We start from the raw sequence: 12,513 nt of genomic DNA on the forward strand, positions 1-12,513 counted from the left end.
AGGGAGTGGGAGAGGTTTGTGCTCCATGCCCTGCTTTATTCTGTCAGCACTTAGAGCAATCGATGAAGGACGCAAAAGATAAACTCAGAATAAAAGAATAAAGATGCAGGTAGTATACGTAATTTTTCAGTACCATCTTAATGCCCTTGCACAAACGGCATTACAGTCTTAAACTTGATTGCTGAGTCAGATACATGTTTCATTACTGGCAAAAAGGAGGAGCGCACGAAAAAAGTTCGCAGACCCAGTCAGATGCAGGTCTGTTGAATAATTATTTTGGAACAATATCATCTTTGATACTTTCAACAGGCTAACTGGTCTTTAACGAAGGCGGTATTATATAGAAATGATGTAGATTGTAAATATAGTTTCTTTCACCATAAAAAGACAAGTAAAGCTGGCCGCAATCCTAAAACTATTTTCAACCCCACAAGGATTTACGAGGTATTCCTATGGGATGTGACACACCCTTCTCTTCCTGTTAACTTTGTACTGGTTTTCTGAAGCAGTTATAAGGCGACCTACAGTTTGAGATGGATTCTGAATCACTGCGCAAACTTGGCATTTTTCACATGTACATATCATTTCGATAAGTTAAAGAGACAGAAAAAGGCCTAGATCCGATTCAAGTTTGATACTAGATCATTTAAGTAGTCTGCCATGTAACCCACGCAACTACCGAACCGTACAAAAATTTGAATGATAAATCTATTTCATATGTGAAAAACAAAAATTATTTATTGTTTTTGAACATTTGCTGAAGACGCGATTAATGTAAAAGGCGAAATACACCTGGTGTAGTAACCTTCAATATCTCAGCATACGAGGTTGTTTTTGTTTATGAACGAATGGTCGAATAATGTTTCCCTTAGTCGACAATTAACTAAAGATCAGGCATTCCAGACAACAGCAGAAAGGTAACAACCGTTTAGCTATGACAGGGGCTGTAAGAAATGTGGCTTACCTTAAGAGCTGCATAATGCAAACGTAGTTTGCGTACCTCTCAACGATTTGCAGTGGGAGTCTTTGAAGAATGTGTCTAACCGTCGGTAGGCCATTTCATTTACAGAGCCCGATTGGCGAAGACAGCCAATAAAACTGCACGGTGTTTTAATTGAGTGATGGTGAGAGGCACGCTCATTACAGGCTGCGCCATCAGCTCGTGCAGCCGCATTAAGTGGACGCACGTCGGTATCGGCATGCAGCCTTGAACACCGTCTGCATGTCGATGTGCACTGCGCTACACTGGCGGCTTCAGTCGGTCACCCTGCACTCCGGCCACAAGGAGCCGCGAACCCAGCTGGTATTTAAGAATTGCAGTACTAAAACTGTGTATGTCGTAGGGAAATTTGCTTTACATTGCCGTGACAACTGACAGTGTCTGCCGTAGGCGCAAACCTGCCGCCAAACGTTGGAAGCAAGTCAGTAAAATGCTTGTACTGCAATCCACATTCATTTATTTGTTTATACATTTATATGATCTGGCAGGTTTGTGGCCTTCAGATCCTGCCTTACATTTTAACCACACTTCCTTATAAAGTTAACATCACAGTATGTGTAGCACATACACTCCTGGAAATTGAAATAAGAACACCGTGAATTCATTGTCCCAGGAAGGGGAAACTTTATTGACACATTCCTGGGGTCAGATACATCACATGATCACACTGACAGAACCACAGGCACATAGACACAGGCAACAGAGCATGCACAATGTCGGCACTAGTACAGTGTATATCCACCTTTCGCAGCAATGCAGGCTGCTATTCTCCCATGGAGACGATCGTAGAGATGCTGGATGTAGTCCTGTGGAACGGCTTGCCATGCCATTTCCACCTGGCGCCTCAGTTGGACCAGCGTTCGTGCTGGACGTGCAGACCGCGTGAGACGACGCTTCATCCAGTCCCAAACATGCTCAATGGGGGACAGATCCGGAGATCTTGCTGGCCAGGGTAGTTGACTTACACCTTCTAGAGCACGTTGGGTGGCACGGGATACATGCGGACGTGCATTGTCCTGTTGGAACAGCAAGTTCCCTTGCCGGTCTAGGAAGGGTAGAACGATGGGTTCGATGACGGTTTGGATGTCCCCTCGACGATCATCAGTGGTGTACGGCCAGTGTAGGAGATCGCTCCCCACACCATGATGCCGGGTGTTGACCCTGTGTGCCTCGGTCGTATGAAGTCCTGATTGTGGCGCTCACCTGCACGGCGCCAAACACGCATACGACCATCATTGGCACCAAGGCAGATGCGACTCTCATCGCTGAAGACGACACGTCTCCATTCGTCCCTCCATTCACGCCTGTCGCGACACCACTGGAGGCGGGCTGCACGATGTTGGGGCGTGAGCGGAAGACGGCCTAACGGTGTGCGGGACCGTAGCCCAGCTTCATGGAGACGGTTGCGAATGGTCCTCGCCGATACCCCAGGAGCAACAGTGTCCCTAATTTGCTGGGAAGTGGCGGTGCGGTCCCCTACGGCACTGCGTAGGATACTACGGTCTTGGAGTGCATCCGTGCGTCGCTGCGGTCCGGTCCCAGGTCGACGGGCACGTGCACCTTCCGCCGACCACTGGCGACAACATCGATGTACTGTGGAGACCTCACGCCCCACGTGTTGAGCAATTCGGCGGTACGTCCACCCGGCCTCCCGCATGCCCACTATACGCCCTCGCTCAAAGTCCGTCAACTGCACATACGGTTCACGTCCACGCTGTCGCGGCATGCTACCAGTGTTAAAGACTGCGATGGAGCTCCGTATGCCACGGCAAACTGGCTGACACTGACGGCGGCGGTGCACAAATGCTGCGCAGCTAGCGCCATTCGACGGCCAACACCGCGGTTCCTGGTGTGTCCGCTGTGCCGTGCGTGTGATCATTGCTTGTACAGCCCTCTCGCAGTGTCCGGAGCAAGTATGGTGGGTCTGACACACCGGTGTCAATGTGTTCTTTTTTCCATTTCCAGGAGTGTAGTTACACTACTTGCCATTAAAATTGCTACACCACGAACATGACGTGCTACAGACGCGAAATTTAACCGACAGGAAGAAGATGCTGTGATATGCAAATGATTAGCTTTTCAGAGCATTCACACAAGGCTGGCGCCGATGGCGACACCTACAACGTGCTGACATCAGCAACGTTTCCAACCGATTTCTCATACACGAACAGCAGTTGACCGGGGTTGCCTGATGAAACGTTGTTGTGATGCCTCGTGTAAGGAGGAGAAATGCCTACCATCACGTTACCGACTTTGATAAAGGTCGGATTGTAGCCTGTCGCGAATGCGGTTTATCGTATCGCGACATCGCTGCTCGCGTTCGTCGAGATCCAATGACTGTTAGCAGAATATGGAATCGGTGGGTTCAGGAGGGTAATACGGAACGCCGTGCTGGATCCCAACGGCCTCGTATCACTAGCAGTCGAGATGACAGGCATCTTATCCGAACGGCTCTAACGGATCGTGCAGCCATGTCTCGATCCCTGAGTCAACAGATGGGGCCGTTTGCAAGACAACAACCACCTGCACGAACAGTGCGACGACCTTTGCAGCAGCATGGACTATCAGCTCGGAGACAATGTCTGCGGTTACTCTTGACGCTGCATCACAGACAGGAGCGCCTGCGATGGTGTGCTCAACGACGAACCTGGGTGCACGAATGGCAAAACGTCATTTTTTTCGGATGAATCTAGGTTCTGTTTACAGCATCATCACGGTCGCATCCGTGTTTGGTGTTATCGCAGTGAACGCACATTGGAAGCGTGTATTCGTCATCGCCATACCGGCGTATCACCCTGCGTGATGGTACGGGGTGCCATTGGTTACAGGTCTCGGTCACCTCTTGTTCGCACTGACGGCACTTTGAACAGTGGACGTTACATTTCAGATGTGTTACGACTCGTGGTTCTACCCTTCATTCGATCCCTGCGAAACCCTACATTTCGGCAGGATAATGCACGACCGCATGTTGCAGGTCTTGGACGGGCCTTTCTGGATACAGAAAATGTTTGACTGTTGCCCTGGCCAGCACATTCTCCAGATCTCTCACCAATTGAAAATGTCTGGTCAATGGTGGCCGAGCGACTGGCTCGTCACAATACGCCAGTTACTACTCCTGATGAACTGTGGTAACGTGCTGAAGCTGCATGGGCAGCTGTACCTGTACACGCCAGCCAAGCTCTGTTTGACTCAATGCCCAGGCGTATCAAGGCCGTTATTATGGCCAGAGTTCTAATTCTATTATTATATATTTGTCCCATGAATACCCGTTTATCATCTGCATTTATTCTTGGTGTAGCAATTTTAATGGCAAGTAGTGTACAATAACGATAACAGAAATCCTTGTACTATGCATAGTATGTCAACAGTATATAATAATACTTATAATAGCAACAATAATAATAATAATAGTTATACATATCGTCATAAATACGAGGGCTATTTGGAAAGTAAGGGACGAAATGGAAACCACAGTGATAATCAAAACTGATTTATTGGCAACGGTTAGCTACACCTTCCAGGTACTTCTGTACACAGTCGCCGCTCAGACTTACATAACTTTCATAGCGTTGTACCAACGTTTCAATTCCCTCTTATAGAAGACAGCCGCCAGTGCTTTTCTGGACTGCAGCTCGTTCTCTGTGTCAAAATATTGTCTTCATAGCCAGCGGTTCATCTGAGCAGAGATGAACCTCAGGGGTAGCCAGTTACGGGCTGTATTGTGGTTATCAAACACTTGCCATCGACAACGCTGCAGGAGCATCTTCATTGCTGCTGCAGAGTGCGGCCGAGAATTGTCGTGTAGAAGGAAGCGCATGACAGTTATGTTATGTGGATTGCATAGCTTCAGGCGCAATCTTTCGCTAGACCTTCATATGTGGCGGGAAACGCTAATTTCTAGCCATCTTTACTTTCTCACTGTGAGCTCAGACCTTAGAAGAGCGACGTGATGCGATCGACGGGCATACTAGACACAGTGCCCAATGCATCTATGCAAAGCTTCATCGGATTTTCTCTGTATTTTCCATTTCGCTACCGACTGTTCCTTACTTTCCGAATAACCTTCGTATATGGTATTATAGAAATGTCAGTCTAACAACAATGATATTGGGTTGTTTCACTATGTTTTTGTCCGCTGTGGGGCATGACATCCAACAGAAAAGTATAGCAACAGTGCAAAAGGAATGAAATCTGGAGAAGAAGTTGACTAGTTCGAAGAAGAGCGTAAAGTGATAGGGTAAAGTAAGCAGATGATATGGAGGAAAGAAAATAGAAAAGAACAAGAATGTAGAAAGCATGGATAGTGTTGGCAATGTGACAGGAACACTGGTTCACTCTTAGACGGAAAGAAGATGGCTGAGATATGCCGAAACGGATGCTACGCCCATAAAAACTGGTAGAGCTTTGATCTCCTCTCGAATGCAGTGCAGTTTTGAATCAAACACGAGTTAGTAGGTAGACTGTTTCCGAGTCGTGTAGCTGAAATGAAGACGATAGACGTTGATTTAGTGTTAAGTTTAGGTGCAATCTACATCCCCGACATATGAGGTTTTGTATTGAAATGTTATACAATGATGACAGGTTCTTAGGATTAAATTTAACGTAAAACTTTTTCCCGTTCATAACGGGTTTGGTACAGCGTTGCAGTGTTAAAATTCTTTATTTTTTTCCAATGACGCGTTTCACCTTCATTTAGGCATCTTCGGACTCGGCTCCGGAAGAAATACAGAATTTCATAATAATGGCGTGACCCAATTTTGTGAGATTGAATTGCCAAGAAAATATTAAACAACTTACTAATATTTGGTAGCGATGGGTACGTGGGACACTCCGCATAAAATATTCGAATAGGTAAAATGCCTCTTGTCAAAGCTTTAAAAACACCGCGTGGTGTTCTATAAAAAAAGAATAAAACAGACGATGATCGAAGGTATATATTTGTCCGTTATTGACAACACGCACTGGAGAGAATAAGGAAGAGTACCTTATTACGGCAAGTGGCGCAGTCCAATGAAAACCAAACAGAATCAGAGCTACAGTACAGTTTTACATCATAATCATAACGGAGGTGTAGTGCATATCCTGGCAGTACACGCCACACTGGATATGAAAACATACAAGGCCATTAAGACTAGTTCACGCAGCACTCGGCGTAAGATAGTGGACAGTTGCTAAATGTTTCCCATAACAACAGACTATGACAGATGTCATAGATGACTGGTGTTCTAAACACTGCTGGTAAAATACTCACATTAATGTCCAGAAAAATCAGGGTGCTTAAAAATTTAAAAAAAGAAGTATATAAAACATACATTGCTATAGCCGGAAAACATAAATGTACATACGGGAGCTCGGAATTTGGAATGTCCCAAGTAGTATTATAGCCAACAACATCGTGCATACTCGAATATCCATAAAACCGGACTCTACGCCCCTCCCCCTCCCCCTCCCCTCGATGCACGAGGTGACATGCTGGCTACCTGTCACTACTGACTAACAGTGTCTGTACTGTGTCCGGATGCCAAGCGAGTGCGGCATGTAGGTCGTAAAATACACTTTAGTGGGATGCTGATAAATGCAAATATAACATAAAATATAATATATAGTCACATCAGCTTCAAAAACTGCCAGTGTTGACTATATGGCATCCTATATAAAACACGGAGGCGCCTCAGTGCAAAGCCTGATAGCAAGGATCAGTCATGTTAAGGGGCTCCGGAACGCCCTATACTTGCAATGTTAAAATAACTCTTATAAATTACATCTTTCCTCACAAAGTATTTGAGGTAGGAAGTTGAACTTTTTAAAGATTATTTATTGGAATATGGGCTACAACTTAACACAGGGATTTTACAAAATTTTAGTTCAGTTATTAAAGATGATTTTTTTTCAATTGTAATGAAAATTCACAACATTTTTTTGCAATTTTTTATTTATATATTCAAAAATATACAGTTTTTTGGAAAAAGGCTGTGTTAAATTATGCAGAAGGTACTGTGTAACATTTACTGAAAGTTTGAAACAAATATGTTTGGAAGATCCTTAGAAAACATGTAATTAGTAAGAGAAAATAAAAGTTTTGGGAATCGAGCGACAAAGATTGGATTAACTTTTTAGTGCATTCCAGGTCCATAGGATGGATTATCTTCATCCTCTGCAAACTCCTCCTCCAGCTTCCTCTTGTTCCTCCTCCTGTTTACTCTTGCTTGTATTTCTAGACTCTTTACAGCCCTGTCTGCAGCCCGAAGGCGTTCCTTGTCTAAAGCAAGCATCGCTCGTACCATGTTAGAACCTATCTTCATTCCCATATTTCATTATTATACTTCAACAAAACAGAGACTCAAGAAACAGAATTAATTACGAATATTTTCGAGATAACGACAGAGTAAATAAACATGAAACAATCGACAATCACACCAGCGATATATATTGAACCATCACAGGTTAGCCACAACACATACTTTATCTCACATCACTAAAATGTACCTGATGAACACGGACGTTAATAATAACACCATTTGACAGCAGTTTAACAGCGCCACAGTGGGTCACGCCCATATAGAACACATTTCAAAAAAAATTTAAAATAGTTGTAGTCTCCGGAATTGAATAAATTATATATCTATTAAAAGGTAATAGTCTGCAGATTCAGAAAACGCGAAAATTAAAAATTGAACTTTTCATGATTTTGAGCCTTTCCGGAGCCCCTTAAATATCCCACTTCCAAACAATAATAAACCTTTTTGTTACATCAGTGAAAGAGCGCCAGGGTGCACAACAAGAACCAGTAAACTTAAAAAAAAGTTTTCATTCCTTAAACCGTAATGGGCCTTCTTGTTAAAAACGTCTGTTACATTTAACGTTCTAATATGAAATTACAGGAACAGCTTGCCCACACTTTCTTTCGTATGTGTCAAACAGGAAGCAGAAAGTTGCCTTCCAGTGTCGAAAAAGAGGAAACAAATTTGAATTTGACTCGAATGTTCTGCTGCGACGCTTTCATTTCTAAGTCTCCTTTCCTTGATGTATACCAGCCATCTGTGACTAAAATGGACAGATATTTTACTTTCTGGTTACTCTGAAAGTTGCAGAATGTAATGTAACTATTCTAGTGAGGAACATCAATCAGTTGTTAACAGAGACGGTAACAAAGAACAGTGCATATGGTGTAAATACAATTATTATTTCTTTAAAAAGACGATGATCAGGTAATTGGCTGAGGTGAACATTCCAAATTCTGAGGTCATCATTTACAAAAAAAAGTTTCCTCCGAAGTACCACATTTTATATCTTTTTCAGAAATGTATTGCAGTTATCTTCACTATGAGCGTAATTAACACTGTACTGACACAATTCTACTTACGTCTGTCGACCCTTCTGTAAGCGCTCCTACACTCAAACTTCTGCAAGTGAACATTCTCACTGAATTGCGTTACAAAAAACTATTGTTCTTATACTTGGCCTTGCAACTGTACTTTTCTTTTCTTCCTCTCCTAAGCCATCTCGCTTTTAATCTTTACTTCAACGTAACACTGAATTCACAACAAACATGTATTTTTAACCGACTACACAACACTGAGACATGGAAATTTTCATAACAATTGTTTCTGCTAGTATATATAAATATATAGGTTCGAAATATAAATACCTGCTGCACCTCCCCCCTCCCCCCAACGTATGTACAGGTGATACAGTTGATTTGGTTTGCTTCTACTGTCAATATTTTTTGGTGACCAAAGATGTGTGCATGGAAGCTGCTCCTATCTTATGTGTGTATAGGAGCAGGGGTGATGCTGTAATATCTTGTCCCACCGTCTCTGCTATATTCAATATAGCAACTCTTCCTTCTCGAATATCACGAAATTCGCAGTTAAAGTTATTGTTGATGCTAAATAAGTGATAAAACTCTGTAATTTGTCAGTTTCTGAATATCTGTTCGGTGTTATGTGGTTGACAGTACGATTTTCGATCGGGTTTGGTACTAGATTCACACAATCAGTTGTTTTCATTAGTACAGTTCGAAAATTCATTATTTCAGCTAAAATAATGTGGATTATCGTTTACTGATTGTGAATCACACTGAATTCGAGGTACTATACCCTCACAATTTAACCACTTGCTCATGTTCTTCTTTTCACAATGTTGTTGTTGTTGTTGTGGTCTTCAGTCCTGAGACTGGTTTGATGCAGCTCTCCATGCTAATCTATCCTGTGCAAGCTTCTTCATCTCCCAGTACCTACTGCAACCTACATCCTTCTGAATCTGCTTAGTGTATTCATCTCTTGGTCTCCCCCTACGATTTTTACCCTCCACGCTGCCCTCCAATACTAAATTGGTGATCCCTTGATGCCTCAGAACATGTCCTACTAACCGATCCCTTCTTCTGGTCAAGTTGTGCCACAAACTTCTCTTCTCCCCAATCCTATTCAATACTTCCTCATTAGTTATGTGATCTACCCATCTAATCTTCAGCATTCTTCTGTAGCACCACATTTCGAAAGCTTCTATTCTCTTCTTGTCCAAACTATTTACCGTCCATGTTTCACTTCCATACATGGCTACACTCCATACAAATACTTTCAGAAATGACTTCCTGACACTTAAATCTATACTCGATGTTAACAAATTTCTCTTCTTGAGAAACGCTTTCCTTGCCATTGCCAGTCTGCATTTTATATCCTCTCTACTTCGACCATCATCAGTTATTTTGCTCCCCAAATAGCAAAACTCCTTTACTACTTTAAGTGTCTCATTTCCTAATCTAATTCCCTCAGCATCACCCGACTTAATTCGACTACATTCCATTATCCTCGTTTTGCTTTTGTTGATGTTCATCTTATATCCTCCTTTCAAGACACTGTCCATCCCGTTCAACTGCACTTCCAGGTCCTTTGCTGTCTCTGACAGAATTACAATGTCATCGGCAAACCTCAAGGTTTTTATTTCTTCTCCATGGATTTTAATACCTACTCCGAATTTTTCTTTTGTTTCCTTTACTGCTTGCTCGATATACAAATTGAATAACATCGGGGAGAGGCTACAACCCTGTCTTACTCCCTTCCCAACCACTGCTTCCCTTTCATGTCCCTCGACTCTTATAACTGCCATCTGGTTTCTGTACAAATTGTAAATAGCCTTTCGCTCCCTGTATTTTACCCCTGCCACCTTTAGAATTTGAAAGAGAGTATTCCAGTCAACATTGTCAAAAGCTTTCTCTAAGTCTACAAATGCTAGAAATGTAGGTTTGCCTTTCCTTAATCTTTCTTCTAAAATAAGTCGTAAGGTCAGTATTGCCTCACGTGTTCCAGTATTTCTACGGAATCCAAACTGATCTTCCCCGAGGTCGGCTTCTACTAGTTTTTCCATTCGTCTGTAAAGAATTCGTGTTAGTATTTTGCAGCTGTGACTTATTAAACTGATTGTTCGGTAATTTTCACATCTGTCAACACCTGCTTTCTTTGGGATTGGAATTATTATATTCTTCTTGAAGTCTGAGGGTATTTCGCCTGTTTCATACATCTTGCTCACCAGATGGTAGAGTTTTGTCAGGACTGGCTCTCCCAAGGCCGTCAGTAGTTCCAATGGAATGTTGTCTACTCCGGGGACCTTGTTTCGACTCAGGTCTTTCAGTGCTCTGTCAAACTCTTCACGCAGTATCGTATCTCCCATTTCATCTTCATCTACATCCTCTTCCATTTCCATAATATTGTCAAGTACATCGCCCTTGTATAGACCCTCTATATACTCCTTCCACCTTTCTGCTTTCCCTTCTTTGCTTAGAACTGGGTTTCCATCTGAGCTCTTGATGTTCATACAAGTGGTTCTCTTATCTCCAAAGGTCTCTTTAATTTTCCTGTAGGCAGTATCTATCTTACCCCTAGCGAAATAAGCCTCTACATCCTTACATTTCTCCTCTAGCCATCCCTGCTTAGCCATTTTGCACTTCCTGTCGATCTCATTTTTGAGACGTTTGTATTCCTTTTTGCCTGCTTCATTAACTGCATTTTTATATTTTCTCCTTTCATCAATTAAATTCAATATTTCTTCTGTTACCCAAGGATTTCTAAGAGCCCTGGTCTTTTTACCTACTTGATCCTCTGCTGCCTTCACTACTTCATCCCTCAAAGCTACCCATTCTTCTTCTACTGTATTTCTTTCCCCCATTCCTGTCAATTGTTCCCTTATGCTCTCCCTAAAACTCTGTACAACCTCTGGTTCTTTCAGTTTATCCAGGTCCCATCTCCTTAAATTCCCACCTTTTTGCAGTTTCTTCAGTTTTAATCTACAGGTCATAACCAATAGATTGTGGTCAGAGTCCACATCTGCCCCTGGAAATGTCTTACAATTTAAAACCTGGTTCCTAAATCTCTGTCTTACCATTATATAATCTATCTGATACCTTTTAGTATCTCCAGGGTTCTTCCATGTATACAGCCTTCTATCATGATTCTTAAACCAAGTGTTAGCTATAATTAAGTTGTGCTCTGTGCAAAATTCTACCAGGCGGCTTCCTCTTTCATTTCTTAGCCCCAATCCATATTCACCTACTACGTTTCCTTCTCTCCCTTTTCCTACACTCGAATTCCAGTCACCCATGACTATTAAATTTTCGTCTCCCTTCACTATCTGAATAATTTCTTTAACATCATCATACATTTCTTCAATTTCTTCGTCATCTGCAGAGCTAGTTGGCATATATACTTGTACTACTGTAGTAGGCGTGGGCTTCGTGTCTATCTTGGCCACAATAATGCGTTCACTATGCTGTTTGTAGTAACTTACCCGCATTCCTATTTTCCTATTCATTATTAAACCTACTCCTGCATTACCCCTATTTGATTTTGTATTTATAATCCTGTAGTCACCTGACCAGAAGTCTTGTTCCTCCTGCCACCGAACTTCGCTAATTCCCATATATCTAACTTTAACCTATCCATTTCCCTTTTTAAATTTTCTACCCTACCTGCCCGATTAAGGGATCTGACATTCCACGCTCCGATCCGTAGGACGCCAGTTTTCTTTCTCCTGATAACGACATCCTCTTGAGTAGTCCCCGCCCGGAGATCCGAATGGGGGACTATTTTACCTCCGGAATATTTTACCCAAGAGGACGCCATCATCATTTAATCATACAGTAAAGCTGCATGCCCTCGGGAAAAATTACGGCCGTAGTTTCCCCTTGCTTTCAGCCGTTCGCAGTACCAGCACAGCAATGCCGTTTTGGTTACTGTTACAAGGCCAGATCAGTCAATCATCCAGACTGTTGCCCTTGCAACTACTGAAAAGGCTGCTGCCCCTCTTCAGGAACCACACGTTTGTCTGGCCTCTCAACAGATACCCCTCCGTTGTGGTTGTACCTACGGTACGGCCATCTGTATCGCTGAGGCACGCAAGCCTCCCCACCAACGGCAAGGTCCATGGTTCATGGGGGGGGGGGGCTTTTCACAATAGTGTGTGGATAACCTTTCGAATAATGTTCATTCTGTATAAAATGTGACCCACCGGGTATGTAT

This window comes from Schistocerca cancellata, chromosome 1 (genome assembly GCF_023864275.1).
Source record: "Schistocerca cancellata isolate TAMUIC-IGC-003103 chromosome 1, iqSchCanc2.1, whole genome shotgun sequence".
NCBI classification, from domain to species: Eukaryota; Metazoa; Arthropoda; class Insecta; order Orthoptera; family Acrididae; genus Schistocerca; species Schistocerca cancellata.